General features: G+C 48.3%; 1 long non-coding RNA gene across 1 annotated transcript; it reads left to right on the top strand.

Annotated features, from left to right (window-relative positions):
* Positions 1–5304: 5304 nt before the first annotated feature.
* Positions 5305–7870, top strand: LOC120881417. Its single transcript, XR_005725300.1, has 2 exons — positions 5305–7289; positions 7825–7870. It is a non-coding gene; the product is annotated as an uncharacterized LOC120881417 (long non-coding RNA).
* Positions 7871–8591: the final 721 nt, after the last annotated feature.

The following is an 8591-nucleotide window of genomic DNA, read 5'->3' on the forward strand; positions in this document are numbered from 1 at the left end:
TTTGCGACCCCATGGACTGTGCCCGCTAGGCTCCTCTGTCCATGGGATTCTACAGGCAAGAATACTGTACTGGGTTGTCATGCCTTCCTCCAGGGGATCTTCCCAACCCAGAGATCGAACCTGGGTCTCCCGCATTGCAGGCAGATTCTTTACCGACTGAGCCACCAGGGAAGGAGGGCAATCGAAATAAAAGGGTCAGGGATTTTCATGTAAAGGACTGTACATTTTTTACAGTGGGATTATAAGCATTTCATGGGTAAAAAGGTTTGGGGGCCACTTGAGACAATTCTAGAGGTGAGGGAATGTCAGGTAATACAGGCCTGTCTGAAAGGGCAGGTCTTGGTTGGAAATTCATACTTTGTATGAAATTGTACCATAGTGTAGTTTTTGTTTGTATTTCCTTTATATTAACATGTTATATAATATATATTCATGTATGTGGCTGGGGAATATTTTTATATATTTAAGAGCCTTTTGTGGCTCTTTAATTGTGAATTATTCTTTTTCTCTTGGTTGTTACTGTCTCTAAACGGATATCTAGAAGCTAGTTCTCTATATGTTAGAAAGACTACTGAAGTTAATTAAATTTTTTTTCCCATTTGTCAGTGCTTTTCTAACTTACAGTATGCTTTTGTTGTTGTTAGCATGGTAAATTTTATGTGTTCACATTTATCTTTTTTTTTTAAACGGGTTTTTGAGTCATACGTATCATAGGCTTTTCTTGCTCCACAGCTATAAAGGAATGTTGCCCATTATTTCTGTGAATAGTTGTATGGTTCTGTGTATTGTCCGTTTAATTCTTGGATCCCTGTATAGCTTATCCTGGTTTATTGTGAGAGGTGTGGCACTATGAGCCTATTCTACATGGGTATCACTTTGTCCCACAGCTGACTGTGTTCTCATTGATTTGGGAGGCTGCCTCATTGTATACTCAATTCTGGTATGTTTTCAGGTCTGTTCTTGAACTTTGTGTTCTACTACATATTTTCACGTATGGTATGAGTAGTTCTCGCACAATGTGGCTATTCCTTGTTATAACTCTCTTGTATATCCCTGCCTATTTATTTTGCCTTGTTTACAATGGAAAATAACTAAGTGTTGAAAAGCCTTTAGATTTTCTTTGAGATTCGAATGGATTGCTTGATTTACTGATGAATCGATATGTTCTTGAGCCTAAGTGTCTTTATCTGAGAATATAGTACATCCTTATTCTTGTTTGAGTCTACTTTTCTGTCTTACAGGAATTTTAAAGTTTTCCTCTTGTAAATTTTCATATTGTGATTTTACATTATCCTAAGCATCTTTTGTCGTTGGTCACTTAGAATCCTGTAAATGTTACTAGCTGGATATTTATTTATGAAATTGGCTTATAAAAACCATCCATAGGCACTTAATTGTTAGCAATTTTATTAACGTTCTCAGTTTTACTGAATGGTATATTATTGTGTTCTAATCAATGATTTGAAAGAAGTCTGGAGCCACATAAACTTCCTACCCAAGGCTGTGAACAAGGTGTGCCTTTTTGACCAAAGTTAACACCTGGGCATATAAAAATACACCAGATAGACCACCTGCTTGAGGTCCCAGATGTCTTTCCAAACAGGAGGATCTTGAAATCAGTCAGAAACAAGGAATTAGGCACTCAGTTGATTATTATGGACAAGAAGTATTGATAACAGACTTTGATCCAGTGATTCCAGAAAAGGATGAATATCTCAATAAATGTATAATGAAAGCATAGAGACATCCTACCCAATACATCACAAGATGGGCCAAGAAACTCTGGAGACTAGGACCCAGACATTAAAAATGTCCAGACAAAATTATCTTGATACGTTTGCATTACCCTTCCTTTGCATTGCCAAGAAAAAGGGGTAAAAATCTTCTCTATTGAAACAAATTACCAAATACTGGTGATTTTCTTCTTAAAAGACTTCCATTAATATTATCTCTTTTTATGATACACAGACTCAACATTAGTGATTAGGGGTGGATAGAGGGGGAAACATAAAATATTTTCAAACAGGAAATGCTAGAACCTTGCATTACCTAAGGATGGAGCTTTTGTCACTCATTTAGAGGAATTTGTATTTAATTTCTGGCACTGTGTTAAACAGTGGGAAACAGAGTGACCCTGCAGCAACTCTGGTTCCTTTGCTGTCTCTGATATGAACCTACCTTGTCTGGACGGACCATGTGTACAACCGTCAGGCTGGCATCTCTGTGTCTCTAGAGACGGCGCCTCAGCTGCACTAGTAAACGGGGGTAGGCCCATGCATGGTGCATCTCCTGAGGTCTCTTGCGCCACCCCAGTGCTAAAGGCACAGGAACGGAAAGGGGATAGGTTCAGATCTACTGCTACCTTCCTGGATGAGGATCCTTTGCTTTTCTGGTCAGCAAGGCAGGCCGAGGACCCAACAGGGATGAGGCTCCACTCATTGACATATGGAAAGGCTCCCCAAATGTGGCCAAGACAGTGAGCTGCCATGTTGGAGTCAATTTGGATAGGGGTTAGACAGGTTTTTTTCCCCCTCGCACAGGGCAAAGGGACAGGTCTTAGGGATTGGGAGGTGGGGTGGAGAAGGGCAGGATGGCATTTTTTGTGCACTGCTGCCATTGTGAGGAACTCATCCTCATATCCCACACACACAGCACTGTCTTTTAGAAACTATGCAGAATGAAGTCAGAGTCCCAGGCAGGATAAGGGACCAGCTCTGCCTCCACAACCCCAGGGTCCAAGCTTGGCCCGGTCTGGTGAAGTTTAGGCCAAGAGCAGCCAAAACTGGGAAAATTCCGGGCTCCAGGAAAATGACCAACTGTGCTACCACATAACACATAGCCAGAGGTGAAGTCATTGGACCCTGGTGGCTACCATGTCTGGGCGAGACTAGTGGAAACTGCTGTTTTGCAATGCCCAGTGCCACTCTGCACTGACCCGTGTGTGCCACCATCCATACCTGAATCCCCCTGGGACCCTGTAGGAGAAGAGCCAGGTCCTTGGTGGCCATCCATCCATTGTCCGACCAAAGAAAGTTGACGTCAACTGCTGACACCTGTCCAGTGCCTCTGGGCTGCCATCCTTTGTGTCCCTCTGTGACCCATGAGAATGGGGCTCTCCAGCCACTCGCCAGGTGTGACTCGATCTGTGTGCCCACACTCAGGATGTTTCCCGAAGTCTTAGGCAGCTGTAGGTGCTAAAGACACTGCTGCAGGTCCAGTGCTGGGTGCCTGCATGGGGTCTTCGCTCTTTTGTGATGAGGGCAGACTGAAAGGACCCCACGGAGACCAGGCCCCGTAGACTAGAGCGACAGACTTTAGGAGTGCCCCTCTGAAGTGGCCACGCTGTTGAGACATCTCTCTATGGCCAGGTTGGACAGGGCTTGGTGTTTCTTTTTTTCCTCAGTAAAGGGCTAAGAGAGACATCTTAGGGTGAGGGAAGGGGAAGGGCAGGTGGCCATCTCTGGAGCAGTGCTGCCATCAACAGGACAAGGGATCTGCCAAATACACGAACCCTGTACTGTCCCTTCCTGGAGAGGACTGATAAGGGATTGAAGGGACAAGGGACAGTGGTCCCTGGGAAGTGCAAAGCTCTGTTAGGGAGGTGCGAGAAGCAGGCCCCAGGGCTGGGTGGAGCCGTGAAAGCTCTAGGGACTCCACCAGGACAAGGGCACAGCCAGGGTGCCTGCCCTGGGGGTACAGGAAGGGGAGTCTCCATGGACCCTGGTGGCCACCATGTCTGGGCGGGACCAGAGGAAGCTGCTCTGAAGGAACCCAGTGCGGGGCTGCAGACTTTGGCCCACAGGCCCCTTTCCCCCGGGAGCCAGAGCAGGATGGGCCTGGGGGGGCCCAGAGCCCCAGAAGCCTCTGTCTGGGCCGCTATGTGGCCCAGGCAGAGACCATCCTGGACAACTGGAGTTCCGCTGCCATCAGGGGCGGAGGCAGGCCTAGTGACCTTCTGTCCAGTGCAGATGACATGTGGATCCTGGCTACCCAGTGCCAAAGGAACCCGAGCCCCAAGGATAGCTCCCAGTCAACCTCCAAAGGGAACAGTACTCGCCGGACACAGGAGGCACCGCAGAAGGCGCCCTTGTCCTAAGCCAAAGAATCTCAATGGCAGGTGCAATGTCATCTTCCAGGGTGTCCAGGATTCTGGCTCTGGCCAGTCTTGTCCCCCGGAGAAGGCAATGGCACCCCACTCCAGCACTCTTGCCTGGGAAATCCCATGGGTGGAGGAGCCTGGTAGGCTACCGTCCATGGGGTCGCTAAGAGTCGGACACGACTGAGCGACTTCACTTTCACTTTTCACTTTCATGCATTGGAGAAGGAAAAGGCAACCCACTCCAGTGTTCTTGCCTGGAGAATCCCAGGGACAGAGGAGCCTGGTGGGCTTCCGTCTATGGGGTCGCACAGATTCGGACATGACTGACACAACTTAGCAGCAGCAGCAGTCTTGTCCCCAGGTCTCCCAGAGCCACGTCCCAGAGAGCAGGGAAGAGCCCAGCCAAGTGGATCCCCAGGCCACGTCTTTGCAGGTTCAGCTTTCTCCTCAAAAGGCCCTGAGCCTCAGTTCAGTGACGAGAGGAGGGCAGGCCCTACCTTCCATTCAGCCCTGGCTCTCCAGGTCTCAACCCTGTGCTTGCACCTGCAGCCCAGGCAGGACATCAAGAAGAAGAGGTCTGAAGAAGCTGCCTGAAGCTCACCTCTATTGGACTGAGAGAAACGCCTCCTGCTTCCCTCTCTTTCAAGACCACCACTCTTCTAGCTTGTCTGCCAAGGTCAGGAGCCTGGTGCATCCTGCTGGCACAGGGCTCTGCCTTCTAGTCCCCGGCTGACCCAAAGTGCCACTTCTGGAGCAAGCTCTGGGGCAGCTCATGCCTGCCCTTTACTTGGCTCTAGCCTGTCTGAGGGGTGAGGGGTGGGGTGTTTTTGTGGTAAGGGACAGGGCTGAGGGGGGGTGGCTTCCAACTGGAAGGAAATTTCCATGCGGGAACACTACCTCTTCCAGACATACCCCCTCGCTTTCACCCCTCCTTGAAGGGTGCTGAATCCCACCTCATGCCCCTTCTTTCACACTACTAAGTTGCCTGAAATGTTGTCAGGGTAGGTTATGTGGGCAGAGCCTCCCTTAGGACTGGGCCCTGACCAACCTATGGGGTCTGATGGTTCAGCTGGCACAGGTGGTCTCCTTGTGCCCCTGTGCCCAGGACCAACGTCTGCACATGCAGAACATGGAGCCCCTCGTGAAAAATCACAGCAGTCCTCCCCAAGAAGAGGACCTGGGTTCTCCACGGTGGGGCGGTGGGGCAGTGGAGGTGAGGAATAGGGGCTCCCCTGGTTTCACAGTTCTGTTCCTGAAATAGAACACCAAGGAAAACAGACCTGGATCCCCTCGCTGGCTGCAGATGGTGACACCCAACTCAGCATGCCACTCTGGGGCCAGTTTCATGCACTGCCTGGATACCCTGTGTCACAGGGCACAGTAGGGGCCTCACGGGATCCTGTGGGGCATGGGACCCAGACTCTTTCGCAGTAGCAAAAGTAAACAAAAACTCAACTTGTACCCGGACATAAAGTGCACCTGCATTTGTCTGGGTCTGGGACCAAGCCTTCATCAAGCAAAATTCCACATCCTGTCTGCTGGATGTTCGCCCCTGACAGGGTTGCCACCTCTTCCCCTTTTGGCTTTGTCCATATGGCCAAGAACAGTGGCTCCACCAGGGCAATAGTTCCAGGGTCCCCGGTGGCCCTGAGACCCAAGTTACCCCACTGGCGGACCTTGCTTCTGTAGGAATGGTGAGGATATCCTGGCCAGAGGCCCTGGGGCTAGAGCTTCAGCTCCTTGTTCTTAAAAATAACTGATGCTGAGGCCATGCCCCGGAGGCCCTGGCAGCCATGGGCTCCTCGGTGGGCGAGCCCTGACCCAGAACACCACTGTTGCTTCCACACCAGCTCTGAAGGTGTGCCTGGTGTCCAGGTTCTCCCAGAAGCCTCTGTGTTCTCCAAACCCTCCCTTCCTCCCCTAAATGCCTTCCCCAGCATGATCCAGAGGCAGGACCTGGAGACCAAGCTCAAAAAAGCTTCCGCTTGATGGCACTGTTGCTCCAGAAATGCCATCCACCCTCTGGAGCCTGGCCTCACCCTCAACCCTTTGCAGGTCAAAAAAGGCCCATGGAGGCCCAAGAGTTGCAAGCCATCCACTGGAGTGTTATGGGAAGAGGTGTCTCCATTGGGGGCTTCCGCTCTGCAGTAAGAATGTGAAGATAAGGACAAGCAAAGGAAGCCATCCATCTCTGGGTGCATGTCTACAACACTCTTAAGAGATTCTGAGTCCACATGGCCTGATCCCCATTTCCTGGAGACCCAGACGTGATTTATTTTGTCACTTTATTTTTATTGGTCAGGATTAGGATAGAATTACCTTGACGTTTTATATAATTAATAATTGGTTGAAGAACTGTGCTACTTGGAATAAATCCAGGTTCTAGCCATGCATACAAAGTGTGTCTCCTGTAATATGGATCCTTTTGGAATATGTGTCGAGATTTGTCCCTACAGAACATTCTTACTTAGTGTCTCTGTCCAGTTTTGTAACTTGTTTCTAGCTAGGTGACTGAGAATGCTGAACAAACCCCAAACTGTTATTTGTCCCTTGTGCCAGGACACTCATCCCTCATGGGTATCGATAAGTTGTAAGTGGGAGAACATTTCTGTATCTATGGATGCAGGGCTAACAGGTTATTTATTTCGGGAACCTCAGTGCCAGTAGTTGAGGTAAGCAGAAAAGCTCATCATCGTGTTCAATCCCAGCAAATTGCTGTATGATACTAAATGCTCACAGTGGGTTATATCACAAATGGTTTGCAGTATAAACTCCAGTCCATCAGTATATTTAGGCTTCTTTCTTTCAAGAGTAGGTAGTGGCTGGCTGGATATTTTTTCTTTTTAATGGAACTAGAAGACAACGTGTGTTGTTGTTTTGTTTCTTACGTTTTTCATGCTGAATTCTTACTGATGGATATTGATCTGCATCTGTGGCAAAGGTATTCAACAGTATTTTCTTTTCAGGTCAGTTTGGTAAGAAAATCAAAGGGTGTGATCAACAGCTCATACATACAATGTCTTGGTGTGGACTCAGTTCAAGCACAGATGAAGAGCAGACACTGACTTCACACTTCTGATAGATATGTAACACAGCCCTCACTTATGCTTTGATTCTGTTTCCCTCTTCTGTACAGTAGGCTCATCTTTCAAGGCAGGTCTCTCGCCAAAATTCCTCGGATTAGTGTCTGGTTAGTAGTGTGTTCATGTATACTTAGTCGCTATAGTTGTTCATCCTAATGATGAGAAGAGTTTTGCCTGTGTGATTCAAATATTAACCTATTTGTAAGTTCCAACAGCCCTGAACTCAGTTAAAACTCAGAGCCTCGAAAAGGCCATTTTTTTTACTGGAGCCAATTTCACACATCTGATAGGTATGGAACAGAACTCCCAGGTGTACTTTGTGTTTTACTCCAGTGCTTTTTACAAAGATGACGGAAATATTTTAATCCACTTTATACTGACTCCATGGAGGTGTATCAATAATGCTAACACTGAGCAAATACCTGAGACCTTCTAAAGGAACTTCAGCCCCTTGTTCCTGAACATGGCTGCTGCCGAGGCCACACCCCCGATGGCCTGGCTGCCAGAGGCTCCTTGGTGGGCAAGCCAGGCCCCAGAACACTGTTGCCTGTCCCTTCCACACTTGCTCTGGTGGGGTGCCAGGGGGCCAGTTTAGCCCTGAATCCTCTGAGTTCTCCAAACTCTCCCTTCCTCCCCTCACAGGTCTTCCTCAGCAGATTCCACAGGAAGGGTCTGGACACCATGCTCACAAAACTGCCGCTTGATGGCACTGTTGCTCCAGAAATGCCAAACACCCTCTGAAGCTGGGCCTTTCCCTCCTTTGCATGTCAAAAAAGGCCCATGATGGCCCAAGAACCTTTCAAATCCTCCAAGCTGTGTTGGCTCCACTGGGATACTGGGGAAGAGGTGTCTCCTCCTTTGGAGGCTTTTCCTTGGCAGGATGAACATACTGAAAAGGACATCCAAAGGAGCCGTCCATCTCTGGGTCCATGTCCACAGCACTCTATGAGATTCTGAGCCATTTGGCCTGGCCACTGCTTCTTGGTTGTTGCTGAACCGTGAGATGCTGATATTCTTGGCCTCTGGAGGAAAGAAATTCAATCTTGGGCCAGTGATGAGTCTTGATTGTTCAGAGCTTTTGTGTAATAAACTTTTATTAAAGTATAAAAGAGATAGTGAAACCTTCTGACATAGACATCAGAGAGGGGCAGAAAGAGTCTTTAGCAGGAAGTTGTATATCTACTAGCAGGCTGCTAATTAGAGAAAGGAAATGTCTCAAAATTCAGAGAGTGAGTGGCACCAGGCCCCTGACCCACAACATGCATTTTGAGATAAAGGAAATGTCTCAAAACTCAGAGAGTGAGTGGCACCAGGCCCCTGACCCACAACATGCATTTTGAGATAAAGGAAATGTCTCAAAACTCAGAGAGTGAGTGGCACCAGGCCCCTGACCCACAACATGCATTTTG

The sequence above is a fragment of the Oryx dammah genome, unplaced genomic scaffold (assembly GCF_014754425.2).
Source record: "Oryx dammah isolate SB20612 unplaced genomic scaffold, SCBI_Odam_1.1 HiC_scaffold_23, whole genome shotgun sequence".
Classification (NCBI taxonomy): domain Eukaryota; kingdom Metazoa; phylum Chordata; class Mammalia; order Artiodactyla; family Bovidae; genus Oryx; species Oryx dammah.